We start from the raw sequence: 13,810 nt of genomic DNA on the forward strand, positions 1-13,810 counted from the left end.
CCAGACTGGGTCCAAAGGCCTGAGACCCAGGAGAGAGTATGGTTTAAGTTCCAGTTTGAAAGCTGGTGGGCTCAAGACTCAAGAAAAGCCAATGTTTTAGTCCAAGTCCGCAGGTGGGAAAGCCCAGTGTGCCAGCCCAAGCAGTCAGGCAGAAAGAGTCCCCTTGTCATCAGCCTTTCCATCCTATCCAGGTCATTAATGATTCAAGAAGGGCTGCCCACTTTGAGAAAAGCAATCTGCTTTACCCATCTGAGTTAACATTCATTCCATTGTTGTTTAGCTCAGAGAAGGGTTTTCCTTCTGAGTAAAAATCTGTCTCTTTTAGCTTTTACCTCTTCAGCCCTATTTATAGCACAGAAATCAACACAAAACCATCAACACTTCCATAAACACGTGTCCTGTTCCTGTCTTCTTGGCCCAGTTTGATGATCATGATGATGAAGATGATGATGGCCCTTAACTACGATTTCTTAAATCCCTATAACATGTCATGACCCTTCCGTAATTAGCCTCATTTCATTCACACAACCTACAAAAGCTGAACCAAATTGTCTGTTGTCCAAATGAGTCGCCCAAAATTTAGACGTGGGAGTAGTTTGCTCAATGTCCCCAAGATAGTGGAAGGCAAGTTGGGTTTTGAAATCATGTCTATGTGACTCTCTAGTCCATTCTCCACCTACCACATTAGGTAGCTTTGCCCAAAAGTAGCCAACAAAAAGGAAATCAAAAGTAAATTTATGTTGTACCCACCCAGGGGTCCTGCTAACTACACCAAGGATGTGCTGGAGTAAGAGGGGCCCTTGAACTTAGAGAGTGAATCATTCAGGGGGAAAGAGGTAGTAATTATATTCTCCCTCCCAATTTTATTCACTGTTGTAATTTTGTTTTCACTGTACTTATAAACACCACCAGTAGCTTCTTTTGCTTACCAAGAGAGATGATCAGCTGAAATTTCTTGGCTGCCCCAAGGCTAATTCTGCAGGGAACCTTCCTAATTAAGTCAGCTGTGCAGACTTTCATATGATTGTCTTAGTTCTCAAGAAGTCTACCTGTTCAAGCATCATGTCCCCAGACTGCAGATGTTCGATGAACTGTGCAAAACTCAGCCACTCCTCACGGGTAACACTGAGGTGAGAGCAGGCATGGGGCCAGTGGCAGTAGGATGGCTGCCCTGAAACTCTGTGGCAGCCTTTGGTGATGCCAGGTATTTAACTGGCTTTTCTTGAGTGGGATTTACTTAAGATTTCTCTTGTAATCCCGTGCATCTATAATCATCGACCTGTGGCAGGAAGTGTATTACAGGCTGAGGGATGGCAGGTAGGTCTGCAAGTCATAGCTAGGGATTCCTCAGTTGTTCCAGACAAACAAGATGCCAAGGGTTGGTCACATATCCTGCTCGTTCCCTCGGTTTATCCTAAACAAGAGCACTGGTTCTCAGACTGTAATGTGAGTAAGAATCACAGGAGAACTTGTTTATGATGCACAGCCCTATACCTGAAGCCCAGAGATTCTAAATTATAGGTCTTGGGTAGAGCTTTGGAATCTGCATTCTAACATGTTTCAGTGATACAGAGAAAACACTGTGAAACCAACCATAGAGGGGACCTGTATTAAACTGGTTCCCCAGAAAAAAGAGCTTAAGGCATTAATGGTTGACTACTTTATTAGAGAATTTGATCCTAGGGAAGCTGGAATGAGGGCAAAAGGGGATATGACAGGCTGGGAGGGAGTGCCAATAGGATGCGATGACACCAGGCTGGCTAAGCACTTCATGTCATGCCCAAGGAATTATTCCATCTCACTCTCTCATGATATTATCTTCCTGGTGGCCTCACAAGCCACTTTGTTCTGGACAGTTCCTTTGGGTAATGGAGAGGAAGAGCATATCTGCCAGCTTAAGTTTCCCAATGTCAAAGATAAAGCCCAAAGGGTTCTAACTCCCCTGTGTGTTCAGTTGTTCCACATGGGCCCAGGTGAGTCCTGCAGCATCTCATGCTCGAGCAGCAGCTGAGGGGCTCAGTGCTGGAGGTGAGAGGTTCCAGGTGTGGCTGTGAGGCTGGGTGCTGGCAGCCTCTAGAGGCAGAGATGGAGTAGACGCAGCAGAGACAGCTAAGGAAGCTCATGTAGAATGCCACTGCAGCCAGATTTGGCTCTGAACTAATGGCCAAGAGGACCTGATTGGCACTTCCAAGCCATCTGACACAGACTCCAGGGCCAAACCTCCTCACCCCACCTACTTGGAGAAGAAATCTAATTGTGGACAAGAACAAAATGGGGTTGAAGGCAAACCATGGGGACTACACTCTCCGTGGACTGAAATATGAAACTCTGAGCTGGAAACTCCTCTCTGCTCCCTTCCCCGCATGCACCTCTGTTTTGGACAAGATTGACTAGAGAACCACATGCCTGGAAAGCTGATCTGGACCAGGCTGAGGGGAGAAGGAAACAAGCCTCAGGGAAGTTACCTGGGGGTAAGGAGTTTGTTCTCCCTTCACATCTCTCACCTCTGCGGTGGTAAGATCCAGAAGATCCCTGCAGGGCCAGGATGAGCATAAGGAGAAGCAGGTATGGAGCAGGCCGTGGAGTTTAGTCTAGTCTTGGAGGAAGGGTGGAGCCAAGGAAGGGCTTCAGAGTTGTCCCAGTGTGAGATAGGTCAAGCCCAGACCCAGCCACTGTCTGGTTTTCTAACACTTAAACTCTCAGAGTTCCAATCTCCTTCTTTTAAAATAGAGAGTAAAGTCTGTCCTGAGAAGTGGTGGGAGTGTTCACCTAGGATAATACATGCAGAATAAGTGGGACGGCACAGGTGCTCAGCTGGTGTGAGAGCCTTCATTCCTTACCTTCTGCCCCAAGGTGTAGTCTGAAGGCCTACACCTCACAGGACAGAAATTCAGTAGAATTGGGGAATCTTGTATGAGTCAGCAAAAAAGGGGATGCTTTTGACTGTGCTTATGCCACTGGTGTTTATGCTGCTCAAAAGGCTGACATGGCAGTTGTTGGGTCCTGGGGGATGATTCAGGGATGGGCCCTGAAAATGGTTCCTTCTCCCCTATCACAACCAATAGCAAGACAACCAATGTCAAGCCAGGGCAGCCTTTGCATTGAAAGGCCTGGAATATTTGAAGGCATGACCTCAGGTGCTATTTAAACAGAGATTACAGCTGCTGTTCATAGGATCTCTACCACCAGGGCTGCAAGATGGTTTAAAGCTATGGTGTCCCTTTCTACAACACACAGCAAACGTCTATCATATTTGCCTTCCTAAAAAACCTCAGATCATTTATTTAAAATGGCATTATAAAAATACTGTTTTGATGAGGGAAAAAAAATGTGTTTGGAACTAGAGAATTATGGGCTTGCATTAGGAAAATTGTTTTTCTACAGGAATTTCCAAAACAATGGTGTTTCAAGGTTATTCATATATGCTTCCATGTCAGTTTCCTAGGTCTGCCATAACAGTACCACAAATCATGCAGTTTATGACCACAGACACATGTTTTCTTACAGTTCTGGAGGCTAGATGTCCTAAATCAAGGTGTCAGCTGGGCCATGCTTCCTCCAAAGCCTCTAGGGGAGGTCCCTTCCTTGCCTCTTCCAGCTTCTGGTAGCCCAGGCATTCCCTGGCTCATGGCAGTGGAACCTCAACCTCTACCTCCATCTTCATGTGACCACCTTCTCCCTGTGTCTCTGTGTCTTCACAGGCTGCTCTCCTTTCTGTGTGTCTCTCCTCTTCATTTAAGCACATCAGAAGAAAGCAAATTCATGGTTACCGGGGGGTAAAGGGGTGGGAAGAGATAAATTGGGAGTCTGAGATTTGCAGATACTAACCACTATATATAAAATAAATAAACAACAAGTTTCTACTGTATAGCACAGGCAACTACATTCAATATCTTTTAGTAACCTACAATGAAAAAGACTATGAAAACGAATGTATGTCTATGTATGACTGAAACATTATGCTGTACACCAGAAATTGACACATTGTAATTGACTGTACTTCAATTGAAAAAAAAAAAGAACATACTCAATCCATAATGGGCAATCCCTCAGTACAGGAGCCATGCTTTCATCTAAGACCTGGTATTAATGACACGAAGCCTTAACATTCAAATTGTTTGGCATAAATTGAGAAATCTAGGTAACCCCTTATTAACCCATTCCATCTGCTCATCTGTAAAGTTTAGTGAGTGTTGTTCCAGGTGCTGGGAACAGAGCATGAACAACACAGATCAAGTCCAGGCTTCAAGCAGCTTGTATCACTCCTTCATTAATATTCACTGAGCACCTACTATATGTTTGGGGATGTTCTACATGGCAGATTTCAAAAGGGACAACAGTCCACCTTCCTGAAGCATGCATTTTAAGAACTTTACCCCCTCCTTCTTCTCTCCTTGAAGTGCCTTAGAATTCTTCTCTCCACATTTTGCATTGTTCTAACCTTCCTCTTAGGAAGTTATGGACCACTCAAATTTTATATGTTGAAATCCTACTCTCAGTGTGATAGTACCTGTCAGTGGGGCTTTGAGGGGTGGTAATTATGATTACATGAGGTCGTGAACCCTCATAAATGGAGTAACACCTTTATAAGAGAGCTTGCTTCCTCCCTCTGCCCTCCATCCTGTGAGGATGCAATGAGAATTTGGTGGTCTGCAAACTTAGAGAGGAAAGTAATTCTGGTTTGCTTCTCTTTCCTCCTAGAAAATATTTAAAAGAAAGAGAGAATTAAGGGAATGAAAAATTTAAGATATATATCTGGTATATCTATACAATGGAATACTACCCAGCCATAAAAAGAATAAAATAATGCCATTTGCAACAACATGGATGGACCTGGAGATCATCATTCTAAGTGAAGTAAGCCAGAAAGAGAAAGGAAAATGCCATATGATATCACTTATATGTGGAACCTAAAAAAAAAAAAAAAAAAAAAAAAAAAAGACCAAAATGAATTCATTTACAAAATAGAAACAGACTCACAGACATAGAAAACAAATAGAAAACAAATTTATGGTTACTAGAGGGTAAGGGGGTGGGAAGGGATAAACTGAGAGTTCGAAATGTGCACCTCCTGGGGAGTGACGGAAATGTTAGCTATCTTGATTGTGGTGGTAGTTTCATGCATGTATACATCTACCAAAATTCATCAAATTGTACATCTGAAATATGTGTTTACTGTACAGGAATCATAGCACAACAAAGATGTTTTTTAAAAAAGAGAGAGAGAAAATATGGAAAAAAAAAAAAAAGCTTAATGTGTTCCTACTTAAAAGCCAAAGCCCAATTCCACTTCGGGTGCTGAGTTTGGCTTCCTTCCTCTCCTCTGCTGCTCTGAGCCCTGCCTCGTCCCACCATCCCCTCTACACACTGTTCATCACCGGGGTTAAGCGAAGCCTATCAAGGACTCCTCAGCGGTGTTTGTACTGTTTTCATTTTTCTTCATCTGATTCTCTCTTTGAGACTCAAATTCAGCCGATGTGAAGACAGATGGCATGAGGCCCCTTTGCCCTGCCAGCTTAGCCACCCTGGCCAGGATTCAGGCCCTGTGTGGAGAGGGAGTGATTTTGCCAGCATGGGCTAAAAATACTACTGTGTTTTTAACCTCCGGGGAAAGTGTTTGGCAAACAGCCTATAGCAGATCCGTGTGTGTGCGTGGATGATGTCATAGTCCTGGCCAGATTTGTCTAAACAAGGCTCTGCTCAAGAAAAATGGCTAGCTAGAGCCGCCACTGAAATGTAAAATTAGGAGACATAGCTATGCTGGTCTGGAAAGAGAACTGGCTAAGAGATTAGAACTTGGGCCACTGTCGGTTCTTCCTCCAAATCACCATAGTGGTTGGTCACTTCACCTCAAAATGACTCCACTTCCTTATTGCAAAATGAGAGATTCAGTCTATAGCCAATTTAGTTCAACTATCGCTGGGTGATGTAGTTCTTGGTATTGTAATGGACTCCAAGATGGCAGACAACTATAACCACCCTCCAGAAATGGATACTTTGTTATGACATGTATAGCCCCAAACCTCATCCCTTCCTTGGGAACCTCTCGTGAGGCTCCCTCTGCTCAGAAATCTCTTCTCTCCTGAGCCGCACTTGGCTGGATTCTTTCTACCACTCAGGCCTCAGCTGCAATGTCACCTCTGCAAAGACTCAACCCCAGACCACCTTATATAAGGAAACCCCATCCTATGCATCCTAGGCCACTCTCTGTCCTCTTATCCTGTCTCATTCCTTCATTACGCTGTGCTTTCTCTTACATTTTTTTCTTTCTTTATTTTTATTTTAATTTTATTTTTTTTAATTGAAGTACAGTCAGTTGCAATGTGTCAGTTTCTGGTGTACAGCACAATGCCCTAATCATGCATGTACATGCATATGTTCATTTTACATATTTCTTTATCACTGACATTTCACCTGTCCCGTGGCCCTGGCAGAACAAAGCCACTAATGTCCTTAAGCTGTCGTGGTGCCAGTGCTGAGAAGGGACACCTGGAGACAAGTTCATCTATCACCAGTATGGTGAGAACTTGGTAATTCTGAGACTCTGTTTTGTTTTGTTTTTTTCCAAATGGGTAATGGCAATAATGACACCAACGTAGAGGCAGCATTGTGGTGATTAACTTATGCATTTATGCCAAGTGCCTAGAACAACGTCCAGTATATCTGGATGTCTTAATTTTTACAGTTAGCACCATGAGGCCCTCCTGGGAAAAAGTAATGTGAGCTACACAATCTAATCGTATTTAGTGGGTAATCAGTCATTGATAAACCACCTATCATTTCTGTGACTAAAGAGGTTAGAGGAGAATCACTATGCTGCACACCAGGCATTAACACAACATTGTAAATCAACTATACTTCAATTAAAAAAAATAAGAGTAAATAAAATTTTAAAACAGAATTAGAGGAGTCCAAGAAACTGAGCAGAGACATTCAGGGGAAAGCTCTTCCTGCATTTACTTACCTCCTTCACCTCTGCGATTTCCAAAGGTCTGGGGCACGGGTGCAGCAAAACTAGGGCAGGAGATAAATCCAAAGGAGAGGAGATGTTACATTCAGCAGAGCCCTTCACCTGTGAGCTGTGAGATATTACACTGAGTCCTGGATTTCCCTGTGTTGGGGACTGCCTTCCTGTGGGGTGTGTCAGGGTGGTTGGGCCAGGAAGCAGGGAACACCTGAAGATTCCTTCTGGAAAGAATATATTTCTATGGGAACAGCCCTACCAGCTTTCACTCACTGAATATGGCCAGATGTGTTTATGTGTCGAGATTTTCCCCAGTGCTTCTTAGCAGCCATGAAAATTACCCAATGAGCAGCACAGACCCAGGTGAAACGGAGCACGTCTGAATTCCAGCAGAGGACGTGACTTAACGTTCAGCCGAGGTTCTTCCAAAAAATGCCAGAGTGATGCCAAAGGGAGAACACAGCTCCGTGGAGGGCTCATAGGTGTGCCCTGAAGGAGCCAGGATATGAGATGAGAAAGGAAAGGTAATTAACGTGAGGTGAGCCCCTCCTGGAGGCTCACAGTCAGACTGCCCGAGGCACCCACATAAACAGGTGCTAAACAATAATTAATCAGAAATGCCGGTGCTAATTAACCCAGGGATCCACCCAGGAGCTCCTGCATAATTGGTAAAAAATATACAGAGATTTTGATCAATTGCAGGAGACAGTACCTTCAACTAGGAGTTTATAAAATAAATAACACTTCTACCCTGAGGGTGCTGGACAGTCTCTTGTGTCTTGGGGGGGTATCTGTATATGTAAGCTGCACGGTGCAATCCCAGACTTGACACCACCCCGAAACCAGCTGTGTGACAGCAGTCTGAACTTGGCAGTCACCACTGGCTGAAAGGAAGAAACCAAACACCACATGGTATTGGGATGTTTACCCAGGACCTGCAAATTTTTTATCACCTAAATTTGTTTTATTCAAAAAAGTTGGAAAGAAAATTGGGGGGTGAGCAAGAATAACAGGAAACTGATACGGTTAGGTCAGGCTTTGCCATCTCTCCTCTTTTTATTTTTCTCCTCCAACACATTGTCTCGGCCTTAGAGAGGAAGTCAATTAAGAATTAAATCTGTTTCTGCATAAAATGGTTATTCATAAGAAGTCAGTTTCTGCAAAGGAAACTGGGTGATGGGTACTTCTTAAGACGTCTCTGTAATATTTTGGCAATTTCTTGTGAGTCTATAATTATTCCAAGATAAAAAGTTTAAAAATAAGAGCTTTTTTAAAGTATAAATAAAAACTTCAGTTTCTCTTCACATGCCTTCAATTCACAAAAGTTGAAAAAAGTATTTAAATATCTGCCTGAATGTGTTCCAGGTCATTGATGTGTTTTCCTATCGGTCTGTGTTTGTGTGATAATTTTATGATTTCATGCACTGAAAAATGCTGTGGGGCTAATCATGTCACACTCCTCTTTAAAGGTGAGAAAAGAAAGAATCCGTTAAATTAGATAACTTGCTGAAATCCATTCAATGAGTGGAGCCAAGAGGGCTCTGAGCTAAGCCAGCGTAACTCTGAAGCCTGACAGTCTTGTAGGTCTGTCTCCCAGCAGGGCCTGTGAGAGCCAGGAAAGTCTTCCTTTCGCTCCGTCTCAGGTACCATGGACCTACTTGAACATGAAGGGGCTTTAAAATTCCTGCTTTTCAGGGAGAAGGTATAGCTCAAGCGGTATAAAGTATATGCTTAGCATGCATGAGGTCCTGGGTTCAATCCCCAGCAGCTCTTCTAAAAATAAGTAAGTGTAATTACCTCCCCCACCCACTCCAAAATAAAGTAATTAAGTAATACAATAATACATTGTTTTCTTAATTCCTGCTTTTTGGTTCTTTTGGTTTGTTGGGTTTTTTTTTTTCTCCTGTAATTCTTCCATGCGATCTACCCAAGGTCGTCATACCCTGAGTGGACTTCCCAGAAAGTAAAAACTCACCTTCTCGAGCATTGGCATAGGAAAGTCCTATTCAGACTCACAGGCAATCTGCATGCATCCCGCATCTTTTATTCACACACATGGGGATCATGTACCCACCAGTTAGTGTCTGGTGACCCCATGACATGCTTTAGTGGCCCTGTGGGAGGCTCCAGGGAAGATCAAGGCAGCTGGGCATTTAGACATACATTCCTTTTGACCTTGACTCTTCTCCCCGACACCAGCTTTACTCCCTGTCCCTCCCTTCCCTCCTCTTCCTCCCGACTTCCACTCTTCCTTCCTGCGGTCCTTCCTTTCCTCTCCCCTCATCTTCCCCCCTTTTTTGGTCTAGCAAATTCCAGCTCATCTTAAAGGTTTCAGCTTTAATATCACTCCGCCTTCCAAGGGAAGTCTTTTCTGACTCCCCAGACTAGAATATATTTGCCTCTTGTGCACTTGTGGGTCCTCTTTGTTTCTGTCTCTGATCATTATTTCTCATTCAGTGTCTCTCTACCCTATTAGATTTTAAACTCCAAGAAGGTAGGGACAAGATTTTTTCTTTTTCACCTGTTTCCAGCCCAATACCTGGCAAATAGCAGGTAGGGAAGTGGATAACTGTTGCTAAATGAATGAATGTCTGATCAGGTCCTATTCATTGCATTGATCACAGGTTGTAGTTTTATAGATACTTGTAAACTCCATTCATTGACTTTCTCCTCCTCTGGGCTGTGAGCTTCATGAAGATGACGATTAGGTTGTCTTCCACCTAGTTGTATTTTTAGTGCTTAATAGAGTGCTTGGTACATGATAAGATATTCAACAGATAGTGAATGGATGGATGAGCAAATGAATGAATAAATGATATTTCAGGAAAAGCTATAAATACTACCTACCCTATTAACCACATTCTCACTATACCAAACTGCCTTCAATTCTTCTTTGGTAAAAAGCAGGGATCTTTGTAGCATCAGACTTAGGTTCCCATAGCAGTCCAGCCACTAACTAGATGCAAACATAGGTATTAGATTATTGGCCTTTGAAGACCACAATAACCTCCTTCCCTGTTTCTCCCACTTGAGTGATCTTTTCCCACATTAGTTCGGATTTGGCCATGTGATTTGCTCTGGCGAACAGGGCCATAGCAAACGGTGCAAGCAGAGTCTTGGAAAAGGCTTGAGCATTGGGACGTTCCCTTTCTTGCTGCAGTTAGAGCCCTGAATCCATCATGTGGATGAGCCTGAGCTAGCCGACTGGATGAGAAGCCACATGGAGAACTGAGGTACCCGGCTGACTTCTTGCCCATTGACAGAAACATGAATGTGACAACCCCACATCATCCAGCTGCCTACCAACCCCCTTGCAGAGACCAGATGATCAGGTCCTGTTATAGGTTGAATTGTGTCCCCAAAATGCATATATTAAAGTCCTAACCTCCAGTGCCTCTAAATATGACCTTCCTTGGAGACAAGTTCTTTAAAGACATAATCAAGTTAAAATGAGATTCTTAGGATGGGCCCTAATCTGATGTGACTGGTGGGCTTAAAAGAAGGATAAACATGGACACAGACACAAGAGAATGTCATATAAAGATGAAGACTGCCAGGTATCCTTCCCTCACTGCCATCAGAAGGAACCACTCTGCCAACACCTTGATTCAGACTTCTAGCCTCCAAAATTAGGAAACAATTCACTTCTGCTGCTTTAGCCACCCACTCTGTGGAAGTCTGTATTATAGCAGCCCCAGAAAACTAACTCGGGTCCAGACCAAAAGAGCTGACCAACTGACCCACACAACAGGGAGCTCAATCAGACTGTTATTGTTTGAAGCCCCTCATGCAGCAAAAACTAGTTGATTAAGTGGATAAATGAATCTCTCTAGGCTCTAGTTTTCACAATTACAAAAGGAGTTTAAACCCATTTTCCTCCCATGATTATCAAAATTTGTAGACACTGACAGGCATAGGCAGAATAGATAAACAAGATTATACTGTATAGCACAGGGAAATATATACAGGATCTTGTCCTGCTCAGCACAGGAACTGACGTATAAATACTATTTGATGAGGGCTTACTTTCTGTGTTACCTTGGGAGTGTATGGTGAGTCAAAACCAGAGTTCTTAACCCAAGAAAATAAAAACTTCTTCCTTTGAATTATTTTAACTGATGCTGTATATAGAGCATCAGTTTATACAAATCTACAGTATCTAATGGAGAGCACTAAGAGAAGAGCAGACACTTAACAATGACTTGCTGGCAGTTTAAATGGACCAGGGTTCAGGCAGAGCAAAATTAAAATATTGAAATATTGAAAATAAAATTATTGAAATACCTCTAAAACATAAATAGATTACCCCTCAATTGTAGGGGTAATGGAAACTAGTTGAGAAATGAGCTCCCACTAACCCAAGATCACATAGCTGATGTTCAATACAAGCAAGAAGAAGAGACAGGTGTTTCTCATTCCAGACCCCAAGCCCCCTCTGTAGCACTTGAAGGCCTGGGTCTATGTGCCTTGAACGGCCTCAGGAAGCCACTGGCACTATCAAGTCACAAGATAATCGCTGTTCGTGTGCATCGGAAACAAGACTAACAAAACCCAAATGCACTGTTCTAGCGCATTCTGGTAATATCGAGGTGCCGCATAAGGACACTGTGTGTCTTTAAGGACACCCTTTGGGTTGGGAGACCTCAGCCTCCCACAGCTTCATTTATTGCACTTGAACTCAAGAAGAGGAAGTCCCACCTGCACACAGATCACAACACCCAAGGGCTGTGGCCACATTTCACAGGAAACCAGACCTAAAACGGACTGAGGCAGAGTTTCTGCGAAAGGACACTACTTAACATTGAGAATAACTCTACACTCAGCCAATTGAACGGATTGCCAGCTCCTGAAGTTCCTCGTGATGCTACCACGGAGCCCCCCACCAAGGGACATCTCAGCACAAGGCTGTTTGTGCTCCCCACACTGCTCAGGTAAACCACGTAGGCCAGCCTGGTCTAAGTGGTCATCTCTGTGTCATAAAGGATCATTGGGAAAGAGCTGACCACCAAGAATAAAAGGTTTTTCTAACATGGAATGCAGGGCCTTCTATAAAGCATCAAACAGGCAGAAAGCAAGCCAGTTCTCTTAATCAGCTTTTAAAAATCCCTTTATTCTGCTGGAAGAAGGAATCATGATACTAACCGATAAAAAAATGAAAAGATTAAATTGAAACAATTGTCTCTTCCTGGAGCTTGGGGCCCTCGACTGTGGGCTACTAAAATCTAGAGGCCAGAAAAGTTGTGGGCTTTCTTGGCTGAATTTTATCAAGATAGCCTTGATTCAAAGTAGGCGTTAAGTCCTAGAGCTTCTGTGAGTATACGTATATTTTTTTAACTTTCTAACTTGAAATGGTTTTCTTTCTGTCTTGGTGTGGAGAAGGGTGTGAACTTTGCATTCATGCTGACCATCCTCCCTCTGTAGAGGTGAGGAGTCCAAAATGGGGGAGCGAAGTTAGGGTAAAATGCCCACCTTCTGGGGGTACCAGGAGGCATCTCTTCCAGACGCCTCTTCTTCTTAGAGAGAACAAAGAATAAACTAGAGCAAGGCAGAAAAGAGAACGGGTGTCCCCAAATGTCTATACTTTAAAAGACCAATGCAGCTGGATTCCATCAGCGCTGGTTTTATTACTCTGTACCAACGTTACTTACCTACTTATCTCTCCCTGTTGTGGCATGGCCCCTCAAGGAAGCTGTTCCTTTGGATTCTCAAGGGCCACCCAAGTCACAGGGAATAGGCATTTCAAAAACCAGGAAGCCAATCGTAGGTCAGGCTAATTGGAGGTCAGTTACGAAATGACAAAGCTTCAGAAATCCTCTGAGAAACTAAAGATAAAATATGCCTTAGAGAAGCAAGAAGGGCAACTGGTGTTTATTTAACTCTGTTTCTTGCCAACCCATCTCTATGCATTAACTCATTTAATCCTTACATCCAACCTTGAAAGTCAAGTATCATTTTCCCTGGTTTACCAATGAAGAACTTGAGTGGCCCAAGTAAACGCTCAGGGTGGTCCAGGCACTGATATCAGTAACAGAATTCAAAACTACACTGATTTGCACCTGATTCTGACTGATGTGAATGGTGGCCGCTGTTCCTTTGCAGCTTCATAGAGCTCATCTTTTGTCTGTTCATGGAGTGCCCTCTTAAAGGTGATATTTCTCTTTCTTTTCTCCAAGGCGCCCTCTCAGATGACTCTATAAACAAGACCATCCTAAAACCAAAGGTCATGTGGTTTTCTGTACTATCTGGCTCCCTCTTGCTTAACGCCTGAACCCATCTCCAGCTCACTTTGCCATGAGTCAGATGCTGTCTTGGAAAGACTGTAGAATTTAAAATCTAACTCAGTCGCTCAGGATCCCAACTCTGCAGCTTGAACAGATATGTTACTTTATTCCTTCTAATCCTCAATTCCTGCATCTTTACAACGGAGCAAGAGCACATCACTTGTATTGACAACTTTTTAGCCTCAATAATATAATATTTATATTCAATGACATACAGTGTATAGTTACTACCTAGCATGTACTCAGCAAATGTTGGCTCTTTCTCCATTACTTTCCTTTCCTCATCCGACATCAGCTCTGGCATTATTCCTAAAACATGATCATAATCAGCATGGAATTGATTCATACAGATAAATTATGATGATTTCACTTTAATAATCTCATTAGAGGATAGTCACATACCACAGTTACATGGCCTTGCACGACATACAGAGCTTTTGAGCACATTGTCTATTTAACGATCTCAACAACTTAATGAAGTAGGCAGGGTAGTAGTAGATATTAAAACTGAGGCTCAGGTAGTTGATGAGGATGGACGGTATGGTGATAGGGAGAGGAGGCTTTG

At 43.1% G+C, this 13,810-nt stretch overlaps 1 protein-coding gene across 3 annotated transcripts in view; it reads left to right on the plus strand.

The window, feature by feature from the left end:
* CLNK (cytokine dependent hematopoietic cell linker) overlaps positions 1 to 13,810 on the plus strand; it is a 184,028-nt gene that overhangs the window by 27,895 nt on the left and 142,323 nt on the right. The window contains exon 1 of one of the 3 annotated variants that reach the window (XM_031437329.2): positions 11,502 to 11,895. The exons of the other annotated variants lie outside the window; for them this stretch is intronic. The gene's annotated coding sequence lies outside the window, so the exon portion shown is untranslated. Of the gene's footprint in view, positions 1 to 11,501; positions 11,896 to 13,810 lie in introns of those variants that run through there. 3 annotated transcript variants of the gene reach the window in all.

This window comes from Camelus dromedarius, chromosome 1, assembly GCF_036321535.1.
Source record: "Camelus dromedarius isolate mCamDro1 chromosome 1, mCamDro1.pat, whole genome shotgun sequence".
Classification (NCBI taxonomy): domain Eukaryota; kingdom Metazoa; phylum Chordata; class Mammalia; order Artiodactyla; family Camelidae; genus Camelus; species Camelus dromedarius.